The sequence below is a fragment of the Hyperolius riggenbachi genome, chromosome 5, assembly GCF_040937935.1.
Source record: "Hyperolius riggenbachi isolate aHypRig1 chromosome 5, aHypRig1.pri, whole genome shotgun sequence".
Lineage (NCBI taxonomy): Eukaryota > Metazoa > Chordata > Amphibia > Anura > Hyperoliidae > Hyperolius > Hyperolius riggenbachi.
The window spans coordinates 169,123,701-169,137,472 of NC_090650.1; positions in this window are offsets into that span (position 1 = coordinate 169,123,701).

Sequence of the window (13,772 nt, forward strand, 5' to 3'; positions counted from 1 at the left end):
AATCGGAGTGATAGATTAGAATCTAGAGCCAACGGTAAGTTTTCTATGTTAAACCATTACACCATTGAAAAACTGGTTACGTTTGCAATCGAAAGAAAAATGACTATAGTTGAAGAGGTAATGGCCCCTAAACTATGTTCTGGGATGAAAGTTACAGCTTCAGTGAAATCCGTTTGCAAATCGGAGTGATAGATTAGAATCTAGAGCCAACGGTACGTTTTCTATGTTAAACCATTACACCATTGAAAAACTGGTTACGTTTGCAATCGAAAGAAAAATGACTATAGTTGAAGAGGTAATGGCCCCTAAACTATGTTCTGGGATGAAAAATACAGCTTCAGTGAAATCCGTTTGCAAATCGGAGTGATAGATTAGAATCTAGAGCCAACGGTACGTTTTCTATGTTAAACCATTACACCATTGAAAAACTGGTTACGTTTGCAATCGAAAGAAAAATGACTATAGTTGAAGAGGTAATGGCCCCTAAACTATGTTCTGGGATGAAAGTTACAGCTTCAGTGAAATCCGTTTGCAAATCGGAGTGATAGATTAGAATCTAGAGCCAACGGTAAGTTTTCTATGTTAAACCATTACACCATTGAAAAACTGGTTACGTTTGCAATCGAAAGAAAAATGACTATAGTTGAAGAGGTAATGGCCCCTAAACTATGTTCTGGGATGAAAGTTACAGCTTCAGTGAAATCCGTTTGCAAATCGGAGTGATAGATTAGAATCTAGAGCCAATGGTACGTTTTCTATGTTAAACCATTGAAAAACTGGTTACGTTTGCAATCGAAAGAAAAATGACTATAGTTGAAGAGGTAATGGCCCCTAAACTATGTTCTGGGATGAAAGTTACAGCTTCAGTGAAATCCGTTTGCAAATCGGAGTGATAGATTAGAATCTAGAGCCAACGGTAAGTTTTCTATGTTAAACCATTACACCATTGAAAAACTGGTTACGTTTGCAATCGAAAGAAAAATGACTATAGTTGAAGAGGTAATGGCCCCTAAACTATGTTCTGGGATGAAAGTTACAGCTTAAGTGAAATCCATTTGCAAGTCGGAGTGATAGATTAGAATCTAGAGCCAACGGTACGTTTTCTATGTTAAACCATTACACCATTGAAAAACTGGTTACGTTTGCAATCGAAAGAAAAATGACTATAGTTGAAGAGGTAATGGCCCCTAAACTATGTTCTGGGATGAAAGTTACAGCTTCAGTGAAATCCGTTTGCAAATCGGAGTGATAGATTAGAATCTAGAGCCAACGGTACGTTTTCTATGTTAAACCATTACACCATTGAAAAACTGGTTACGTTTGCAATCGAAAGAAAAATGACTATAGTTGAAGAGATAATGGCCCCTAAACTATGTTCTGGGATGAAAGTTACAGCTTCAGTGAAATCCAATTGCAAATCGGAGTGATAGATTAGAATCTAGAGCCAACGGTACGTTTTCTATGTTAAACCATTACACCATTGAAAAACTGGTTACGTTTGCAATCGAAAGAAAAATGACTATAGTTGAAGAGGTAATGGCCCCTAAACTATGTTTTGGGATGAAAGTTAAAGCTTCAGTGAAATCCGTTTGCAAATCGGAGTGATAGATTAGAATCTAGAGCCAACGGTACGTTTTCTATGTTAAACCATTACACCATTGAAAAACTGGTTACGTTTGCAATCGAAAGAAAAATGACTATAGTTGAAGAGGTAATGGCCCCTAAACTATGTTCTGGGATGAAAGTTACACCTTCAGTGAAATCCGTTTGCAAATCGGAGCGATAGATTAGAATCAAGAGCCAACGGTAAGTTTTCTACGTTAAACCATTACACCATTGAAAAACTGGTTACGTTTGCAATCGAAAGAAAAATGACTATAGTTGAAGAGGTAATGGCCCCTAAACTATGTTCTGGGATGAAAGTTACAGCTTCAGTGAAATCCGTTTGCAAATCGGAGTGATAGATTAGAATCTAGAGCCAACGGTACGTTTTCTATGTTAAACCATTACACCATTGAAAAACTGGTTACGTTTGCAATCGAAAGAAAAATGACTATAGTTGAAGAGGTAATGGCCCCTAAACTATGTTCTGGAATGAAAGTTACAGCTTCAGTGAAATCCGTTTGCAAATCGGAGTGATAGATTAGAATCTAGAGCCAACGGTACGTTTTCTATGTTAAACCATTACACCATTAAAAAACTGGTTACTTCATATACTATATGTTATGGGTATCTACCTTTCTGTATTCTTTTTACAACTACATGTTTGATTGTTCTACTTGACACTATTGTTATATGACTTGTGAGAACTCACTATTTTTCAAAATAAAAACAAGTATAACAAAAAAAAAACTGGTTACGTTTGCAATCGAAAGAAAAATGACTATAGTTGAAGAGGTAATGGCCCCTAAACTATGTTCTGGGATGAAAGTTACAGCTTCAGTGAAATCCGTTTGCAAATCGGAGTGATAGATTAGAATCTAGAGCCAACGGTACGTTTTCTATGTTAAACCATTACACCATTGAAAAACTGGTTACGTTTGCAATCGAAAGAAAAATTACTATAGTTGAAGAGGTAATGGCCCCTAAATTATGTTCTGGGATGAAAAATACAGCTTCAGTGAAATCCGTTTGCAAATCGGAGTGATAGATTAGAATCTAGAGCCAACGGTACGTTTTCTATGTTAAACCATTGAAAAACTGGTTACGTTTGCAATCGAAAGAAAAATGACTATAGTTGAAGAGGTAATGGCCCCTAAACTATGTTCTGGGATGAAAGTTACAGCTTCAGTGAAATCTGTTTGCAAATCGGAGTGATAGATTAGAATCTAGAGCCAACGGTACGTTTTCTATGTTAAACCATTACACCATTGAAAAACTGGTTACGTTTGCAACCGAAAGAAAAATGACTATAGTTGAAGAGGTAATGGCCCCTAAACTATGTTCTGGGATGAAAGTTACAGCTTCAGTGAAATCCGTTTGCAAATCGGAGTGATAGATTAGAATCTAGAGCCAACGGTAAGTTTTCTATGTTAAACCATTACACCATTGAAAAACTGGTTACGTTTGCAATCGAAAGAAAAATGACTATAGTTGAAGAGGTAATGGCCCCTAAGCTATGTTCTGGGATGAAAGTTACAGCTTCAGTGAAATCCGTTTGCAAATTGGAGTGATAGATTAGAATCTAGAGCCAACGGTACGTTTTCTATGTTAAACCATTACACCATTGAAAAACTGGTTACGTTTGCAATCGAAAGAAAAATGACTATAGCTGAAGAGGTAATGGCCCCTAAACTATGTTCTGGGATGAAAGTTACAGCTTCAGTGAAATCCGTTTGCAAATCGGAGTGATAGATTAGAATCTAGAGCCAACGGTAAGTTTTCTATGTTAAACCATTACACCATTGAAAAACTGGTTACGTTTGCAATCGAAAGAAAAATGACTATAGTTGAAGAGGTAATGGCCCCTAAACTATGTTCTGGGATGAAAGTTACAGCTTAAGTGAAATCCATTTGCAAGTCGGAGTGATAGATTAGAATCTAGAGCCAACGGTACGTTTTCTATGTTAAACCATTACACCATTGAAAAACTGGTTACGTTTGCAATCGAAAGAAAAATGACTATAGTTGAAGAGGTAATGGCCCCTAAACTATGTTCTGGGATGAAAGTTACAGCTTCAGTGAAATCCGTTTGCAAATCGGAGTGATAGATTAGAATCTAGAGCCAAAGGTACGTTTTCTATGTTAAACCATTACACCATTGAAAAACTGGTTACGTTTGCAATCGAAAGAAAAATGACTATAGTTGAAGAGGTAATGGCCCCTAAACTATGTTCTGGGATGAAAGTTACAGCTTCAGTGAAATCCGTTTGCAAATCGGAGTGATAGATTAGAATCTAGAGCCAACGGTACGTTTTCTATGTTAAACCATTACACCATTGAAAAACTGGTTACGTTTGCAATCGAAAGAAAAATGACTATAGTTGAAGAGGTAATGGCCCCTAAACTATGTTCTGGGATGAAAGTTACAGCTTCAGTGAAATCCGTTTGCAAATCGGAGTGATAGATTAGAATCTAGAGCCAACGGTACGTTTTCTATGTTAAACCATTACACCATTGAAAAACTGGTTACGTTTGCAATCGAAAGAAAAATGACTATAGTTGAAGAGATAATGGCCCCTAAACTATGTTCTGGGATGAAAGTTACAGCTTAAGTGAAATCCAATTGCAAATCGGAGTGATAGATTAGAATCTAGAGCCAACGGTACGTTTTCTATGTTAAACCATTACACCATTGAAAAACTGGTTACGTTTGCAATCGAAAGAAAAATGACTATAGTTGAAGAGGTAATGGCCCCTAAACTATGTTTTGGGATGAAAGTTACAGCTTCAGTGAAATCCGTTTGCAAATCGGAGTGATAGATTAGAATCTAGAGCCAACGGTACGTTTTCTATGTTAAACCATTACACCATTGAAAAACTGGTTACGTTTGCAATCGAAAGAAAAATGACTATAGTTGAAGAGGTAATGGCCCCTAAACTATGTTCTGGGATGAAAGTTACACCTTCAGTGAAATCCGTTTGCAAATCGGAGCGATAGATTAGAATCAATAGACAACGGTAAGTTTTCTATGTTAAACCATTACACCATTGAAAAACTGGTTACGTTTGCAATCGAAAGAAAAATGACTATAGTTGAAGAGGTAATGGCCCCTAAACTATGTTCTGGGATGAAAGTTACAGCTTCAGTGAAATCCGTTTGCAATTCGGAGTGATAGATTAGAATCTAGAGCCAACGGTACGTTTTCTATGTTAAACCATTACACCATTGAAAAACTGGTTACGTTTGCAATCGAAAGAAAAATGACTATAGTTGAAGAGGTAATGGCCCCTAAACTATGTTCTGGAATGAAAGTTACAGCTTCAGTGAAATCCGTTTGCAAATCGGAGTGATAGATTAGAATCTAGAGCCAACGGTACGTTTTCTATGTTAAACCATTACACCATTAAAAAACTGGTTACGTTTGCAATCGAAAGAAAAATGACTATAGTTGAAGAGGTAATGGCCCCTAAACTATGTTCTGGGATGAAAGTTACAGCTTCAGTGAAATCCGTTTGCAAATCGGAGTGATAGATTAGAATCTAGAGCCAACGGTACGTTTTCTATGTTAAACCATTACACCATTGAAAAACTGGTTACGTTTGCAATCGAAAGAAAAATTACTATAGTTGAAGAGGTAATGGCCCCTAAATTATGTTCTGGGATGAAAAATACAGCTTCAGTGAAATCCGTTTGCAAATCGGAGTGATAGATTAGAATCTAGAGCCAACGGTACGTTTTCTATGTTAAACCATTGAAAAACTGGTTACGTTTGCAATCGAAAGAAAAATGACTATAGTTGAAGAGGTAATGGCCCCTAAACTATGTTCTGGGATGAAAGTTACAGCTTCAGTGAAATCCGTTTGCAAATCGGAGTGATAGATTAGAATCTAGAGCCAACGGTACGTTTTCTATGTTAAACCATTACACCATTGAAAAACTGGTTACGTTTGCAACCGAAAGAAAAATGACTATAGTTGAAGAGGTAATGGCCCCTAAACTATGTTCTGGGATGAAAGTTACAGCTTCAGTGAAATCCGTTTGCAAATCGGAGTGATAGATTAGAATCTAGAGCCAACGGTAAGTTTTCTATGTTAAACCATTACACCATTGAAAAACTGGTTACGTTTGCAATCGAAAGAAAAATGACTATAGTTGAAGAGGTAATGGCCCCTAAACTATGTTCTGGGATGAAAGTTACAGCTTCAGTGAAATCTGTTTGCAAATCGGAGTGATAGATTAGAATCTAGAGCCAACGGTACGTTTTCTATGTTAAACCATTACACCATTGAAAAACTGGTTACGTTTGCAACCGAAAGAAAAATGACTATAGTTGAAGAGGTAATGGCCCCTAAACTATGTTCTGGGATGAAAGTTACAGCTTCAGTGAAATCCGTTTGCAAATCGGAGTGATAGATTAGAATCTAGAGCCAACGGTAAGTTTTCTATGTTAAACCATTACACCATTGAAAAACTGGTTACGTTTGCAATCGAAAGAAAAATGACTATAGTTGAAGAGGTAATGGCCCCTAAGCTATGTTCTGGGATGAAAGTTACAGCTTCAGTGAAATCCGTTTGCAAATTGGAGTGATAGATTAGAATCTAGAGCCAACGGTACGTTTTCTATGTTAAACCATTACACCATTGAAAAACTGGTTACGTTTGCAATCGAAAGAAAAATGACTATAGCTGAAGAGGTAATGGCCCCTAAACTATGTTCTGGGATGAAAGTTACAGCTTCAGTGAAATCCGTTTGCAAATCGGAGTGATAGATTAGAATCTAGAGCCAACGGTAAGTTTTCTATGTTAAACCATTACACCATTGAAAAACTGGTTACGTTTGCAATCGAAAGAAAAATGACTATAGTTGAAGAGGTAATGGCCCCTAAACTATGTTCTGGGATGAAAGTTACAGCTTAAGTGAAATCCATTTGCAAGTCGGAGTGATAGATTAGAATCTAGAGCCAACGGTACGTTTTCTATGTTAAACCATTACACCATTGAAAAACTGGTTACGTTTGCAATCGAAAGAAAAATGACTATAGTTGAAGAGGTAATGGCCCCTAAACTATGTTCTGGGATGAAAGTTACAGCTTCAGTGAAATCCGTTTGCAAATCGGAGTGATAGATTAGAATCTAGAGCCAAAGGTACGTTTTCTATGTTAAACCATTACACCATTGAAAAACTGGTTACGTTTGCAATCGAAAGAAAAATGACTATAGTTGAAGAGGTAATGGCCCCTAAACTATGTTCTGGGATGAAAGTTACAGCTTCAGTGAAATCCGTTTGCAAATCGGAGTGATAGATTAGAATCTAGAGCCAACGGTACGTTTTCTATGTTAAACCATTACACCATTGAAAAACTGGTTACGTTTGCAATCGAAAGAAAAATGACTATAGTTGAAGAGGTAATGGCCCCTAAACTATGTTCTGGGATGAAAGTTACAGCTTCAGTGAAATCCGTTTGCAAATCGGAGTGATAGATTAGAATCTAGAGCCAACGGTACGTTTTCTATGTTAAACCATTACACCATTGAAAAACTGGTTACGTTTGCAATCGAAAGAAAAATGACTATAGTTGAAGAGATAATGGCCCCTAAACTATGTTCTGGGATGAAAGTTACAGCTTAAGTGAAATCCAATTGCAAATCGGAGTGATAGATTAGAATCTAGAGCCAACGGTACGTTTTCTATGTTAAACCATTACACCATTGAAAAACTGGTTACGTTTGCAATCGAAAGAAAAATGACTATAGTTGAAGAGGTAATGGCCCCTAAACTATGTTTTGGGATGAAAGTTACAGCTTCAGTGAAATCCGTTTGCAAATCGGAGTGATAGATTAGAATCTAGAGCCAACGGTACGTTTTCTATGTTAAACCATTACACCATTGAAAAACTGGTTACGTTTGCAATCGAAAGAAAAATGACTATAGTTGAAGAGGTAATGGCCCCTAAACTATGTTCTGGGATGAAAGTTACACCTTCAGTGAAATCCGTTTGCAAATCGGAGCGATAGATTAGAATCAATAGACAACGGTAAGTTTTCTATGTTAAACCATTACACCATTGAAAAACTGGTTACGTTTGCAATCGAAAGAAAAATGACTATAGTTGAAGAGGTAATGGCCCCTAAACTATGTTCTGGGATGAAAGTTACAGCTTCAGTGAAATCCGTTTGCAATTCGGAGTGATAGATTAGAATCTAGAGCCAACGGTACGTTTTCTATGTTAAACCATTACACCATTGAAAAACTGGTTACGTTTGCAATCGAAAGAAAAATGACTATAGTTGAAGAGGTAATGGCCCCTAAACTATGTTCTGGAATGAAAGTTACAGCTTCAGTGAAATCCGTTTGCAAATCGGAGTGATAGATTAGAATCTAGAGCCAACGGTACGTTTTCTATGTTAAACCATTACACCATTAAAAAACTGGTTACTTCATATACTATATGTTATGGGTATCTACCTTTCTGTATTCTTTTTACAACTACATGTTTGATTGTTCTACTTGACACTATTGTTATATGACTTGTGAGAACTCACTATTTTTCAAAATAAAAACAAGTATAACAAAAAAAAAACTGGTTACGTTTGCAATCGAAAGAAAAATGACTATAGTTGAAGAGGTAATGGCCCCTAAACTATGTTCTGGGATGAAAGTTACAGCTTCAGTGAAATCCGTTTGCAAATCGGAGTGATAGATTAGAATCTAGAGCCAACGGTACGTTTTCTATGTTAAACCATTACACCATTGAAAAACTGGTTACGTTTGCAATCGAAAGAAAAATTACTATAGTTGAAGAGGTAATGGCCCCTAAATTATGTTCTGGGATGAAAAATACAGCTTCAGTGAAATCCGTTTGCAAATCGGAGTGATAGATTAGAATCTAGAGCCAACGGTACGTTTTCTATGTTAAACCATTGAAAAACTGGTTACGTTTGCAATCGAAAGAAAAATGACTATAGTTGAAGAGGTAATGGCCCCTAAACTATGTTCTGGGATGAAAGTTACAGCTTCAGTGAAATCTGTTTGCAAATCGGAGTGATAGATTAGAATCTAGAGCCAACGGTACGTTTTCTATGTTAAACCATTACACCATTGAAAAACTGGTTACGTTTGCAACCGAAAGAAAAATGACTATAGTTGAAGAGGTAATGGCCCCTAAACTATGTTCTGGGATGAAAGTTACAGCTTCAGTGAAATCCGTTTGCAAATCGGAGTGATAGATTAGAATCTAGAGCCAACGGTAAGTTTTCTATGTTAAACCATTACACCATTGAAAAACTGGTTACGTTTGCAATCGAAAGAAAAATGACTATAGTTGAAGAGGTAATGGCCCCTAAGCTATGTTCTGGGATGAAAGTTACAGCTTCAGTGAAATCCGTTTGCAAATTGGAGTGATAGATTAGAATCTAGAGCCAACGGTACGTTTTCTATGTTAAACCATTACACCATTGAAAAACTGGTTACGTTTGCAATCGAAAGAAAAATGACTATAGCTGAAGAGGTAATGGCCCCTAAACTATGTTCTGGGATGAAAGTTACAGCTTCAGTGAAATCCGTTTGCAAATCGGAGTGATAGATTAGAATCTAGAGCCAACGGTAAGTTTTCTATGTTAAACCATTACACCATTGAAAAACTGGTTACGTTTGCAATCGAAAGAAAAATGACTATAGTTGAAGAGGTAATGGCCCCTAAACTATGTTCTGGGATGAAAGTTACAGCTTAAGTGAAATCCATTTGCAAGTCGGAGTGATAGATTAGAATCTAGAGCCAACGGTACGTTTTCTATGTTAAACCATTACACCATTGAAAAACTGGTTACGTTTGCAATCGAAAGAAAAATGACTATAGTTGAAGAGGTAATGGCCCCTAAACTATGTTCTGGGATGAAAGTTACAGCTTCAGTGAAATCCGTTTGCAAATCGGAGTGATAGATTAGAATCTAGAGCCAAAGGTACGTTTTCTATGTTAAACCATTACACCATTGAAAAACTGGTTACGTTTGCAATCGAAAGAAAAATGACTATAGTTGAAGAGGTAATGGCCCCTAAACTATGTTCTGGGATGAAAGTTACAGCTTCAGTGAAATCCGTTTGCAAATCGGAGTGATAGATTAGAATCTAGAGCCAACGGTACGTTTTCTATGTTAAACCATTACACCATTGAAAAACTGGTTACGTTTGCAATCGAAAGAAAAATGACTATAGTTGAAGAGGTAATGGCCCCTAAACTATGTTCTGGGATGAAAGTTACAGCTTCAGTGAAATCCGTTTGCAAATCGGAGTGATAGATTAGAATCTAGAGCCAACGGTACGTTTTCTATGTTAAACCATTACACCATTGAAAAACTGGTTACGTTTGCAATCGAAAGAAAAATGACTATAGTTGAAGAGATAATGGCCCCTAAACTATGTTCTGGGATGAAAGTTACAGCTTAAGTGAAATCCAATTGCAAATCGGAGTGATAGATTAGAATCTAGAGCCAACGGTACGTTTTCTATGTTAAACCATTACACCATTGAAAAACTGGTTACGTTTGCAATCGAAAGAAAAATGACTATAGTTGAAGAGGTAATGGCCCCTAAACTATGTTTTGGGATGAAAGTTACAGCTTCAGTGAAATCCGTTTGCAAATCGGAGTGATAGATTAGAATCTAGAGCCAACGGTACGTTTTCTATGTTAAACCATTACACCATTGAAAAACTGGTTACGTTTGCAATCGAAAGAAAAATGACTATAGTTGAAGAGGTAATGGCCCCTAAACTATGTTCTGGGATGAAAGTTACACCTTCAGTGAAATCCGTTTGCAAATCGGAGCGATAGATTAGAATCAATAGACAACGGTAAGTTTTCTATGTTAAACCATTACACCATTGAAAAACTGGTTACGTTTGCAATCGAAAGAAAAATGACTATAGTTGAAGAGGTAATGGCCCCTAAACTATGTTCTGGGATGAAAGTTACAGCTTCAGTGAAATCCGTTTGCAATTCGGAGTGATAGATTAGAATCTAGAGCCAACGGTACGTTTTCTATGTTAAACCATTACACCATTGAAAAACTGGTTACGTTTGCAATCGAAAGAAAAATGACTATAGTTGAAGAGGTAATGGCCCCTAAACTATGTTCTGGAATGAAAGTTACAGCTTCAGTGAAATCCGTTTGCAAATCGGAGTGATAGATTAGAATCTAGAGCCAACGGTACGTTTTCTATGTTAAACCATTACACCATTAAAAAACTGGTTACGTTTGCAATCGAAAGAAAAATGACTATAGTTGAAGAGGTAATGGCCCCTAAACTATGTTCTGGGATGAAAGTTACAGCTTCAGTGAAATCCGTTTGCAAATCGGAGTGATAGATTAGAATCTAGAGCCAACGGTACGTTTTCTATGTTAAACCATTACACCATTGAAAAACTGGTTACGTTTGCAATCGAAAGAAAAATTACTATAGTTGAAGAGGTAATGGCCCCTAAATTATGTTCTGGGATGAAAAATACAGCTTCAGTGAAATCCGTTTGCAAATCGGAGTGATAGATTAGAATCTAGAGCCAACGGTACGTTTTCTATGTTAAACCATTGAAAAACTGGTTACGTTTGCAATCGAAAGAAAAATGACTATAGTTGAAGAGGTAATGGCCCCTAAACTATGTTCTGGGATGAAAGTTACAGCTTCAGTGAAATCCGTTTGCAAATCGGAGTGATAGATTAGAATCTAGAGCCAACGGTACGTTTTCTATGTTAAACCATTACACCATTGAAAAACTGGTTACGTTTGCAACCGAAAGAAAAATGACTATAGTTGAAGAGGTAATGGCCCCTAAACTATGTTCTGGGATGAAAGTTACAGCTTCAGTGAAATCCGTTTGCAAATCGGAGTGATAGATTAGAATCTAGAGCCAACGGTAAGTTTTCTATGTTAAACCATTACACCATTGAAAAACTGGTTACGTTTGCAATCGAAAGAAAAATGACTATAGTTGAAGAGGTAATGGCCCCTAAACTATGTTCTGGGATGAAAGTTACAGCTTCAGTGAAATCCGTTTGCAAATTGGAGTGTTAGATTAGAATCTAGAGCCAACGGTACGTTTTCTATGTTAAACCATTACACCATTGAAAAACTGGTTACGTTTGCAATCGAAAGAAAAATGACTATAGCTGAAGAGGTAATGGCCCCTAAACTATGTTCTGGGATGAAAGTTACAGCTTCAGTGAAATCCGTTTGCAAATCGGAGTGATAGATTAGAATCTAGAGCCAACGGTAAGTTTTCTATGTTAAACCATTACACCATTGAAAAACTGGTTACGTTTGCAATCGAAAGAAAAATGACTATAGTTGAAGAGGTAATGGCCCCTAAACTATGTTCTGGGATGAAAGTTACAGCTTAAGTGAAATCCATTTGCAAGTCGGAGTGATAGATTAGAATCTAGAGCCAACGGTACGTTTTCTATGTTAAACCATTACACCATTGAAAAACTGGTTACGTTTGCAATCGAAAGAAAAATGACTATAGTTGAAGAGGTAATGGCCCCTAAACTATGTTCTGGGATGAAAGTTACAGCTTCAGTGAAATCCGTTTGCAAATCGGAGTGATAGATTAGAATCTAGAGCCATTGGTACGTTTTCTATGTTAAACCATTACACCATTGAAAAACTGGTTACGTTTGCAATCGAAAGAAAAATGACTATAGTTGAAGAGGTAATGGCCCCTAAACTATGTTCTGGGATGAAAGTTACAGCTTCAGTGAAATCCGTTTGCAAATCGGAGTGATAGATTAGAATCTAGAGCCAACGGTACGTTTTCTATGTTAAACCATTACACCATTGAAAAACTGGTTACGTTTGCAATCGAAAGAAAAATGACTATAGTTGAAGAGGTAATGGCCCCTAAACTATGTTCTGGGATGAAAGTTACAGCTTAAGTGAAATCCGTTTGCAAATCGGAGTGATAGATTAGAATCTAGAGCCAACGGTACGTTTTCTATGTTAAACCATTGAAAAACTGGTTACGTTTGCAATCGAAAGAAAAATGACTATAGTTGAAGAGGTAATGGCCCCTAAACTATGTTCTGGGATGAAAGTTACAGCTTCAGTGAAATCCGTTTGCAAATCGGAGTGATAGATTAGAATCTAGAGCCAACGGTACGTTTTCTATGTTAAACCATTACACCATTGAAAAACTGGTTACGTTTGCAACCGAAAGAAAAATGACTATAGTTGAAGGGGTAATGGCCCCTAAACTATGTTCTGGGATGAAAGTTACAGCTTCAGTGAAATCCGTTTGCAAATCGGAGTGATAGATTAGAATCTAGAGCCAACGGTAAGTTTTCTATGTTAAACCATTACACCATTGAAAAACTGGTTACGTTTGCAATCGAAAGAAAAATGACTATAGTTGAAGAGGTAATGGCCCCTAAACTATGTTCTGGGATGAAAGTTACAGCTTCAGTGAAATCCGTTTGCAAATTGGAGTGTTAGATTAGAATCTAGAGCCAACGGTACGTTTTCTATGTTAAACCATTACACCATTGAAAAACTGGTTACGTTTGCAATCGAAAGAAAAATGACTATAGCTGAAGAGGTAATGGCCCCTAAACTATGTTCTGGGATGAAAGTTACAGCTTCAGTGAAATCCGTTTGCAAATCGGAGTGATAGATTAGAATCTAGAGCCAACGGTAAGTTTTCTATGTTAAACCATTACACCATTGAAAAACTGGTTACGTTTGCAATCGAAAGAAAAATGACTATAGTTGAAGAGGTAATGGCCCCTAAACTATGTTCTGGGATGAAAGTTACAGCTTAAGTGAAATCCATTTGCAAGTCGGAGTGATAGATTAGAATCTAGAGCCAACGGTACGTTTTCTATGTTAAACCATTACACCATTGAAAAACTGGTTACGTTTGCAATCGAAAGAAAAATGACTATAGTTGAAGAGGTAATGGCCCCTAAACTATGTTCTGGGATGAAAGTTACAGCTTCAGTGAAATCCGTTTGCAAATCGGAGTGATAGATTAGAATCTAGAGCCAACGGTACGTTTTCTATGTTAAACCATTACACCATTGAAAAACTGGTTACGTTTGCATTCGAAAGAAAAATGACTATAGTTGAAGAGGTAATGGCCCCTAAACTATGTTCTGGGATGAAAGTTACAGCTTCAGTGA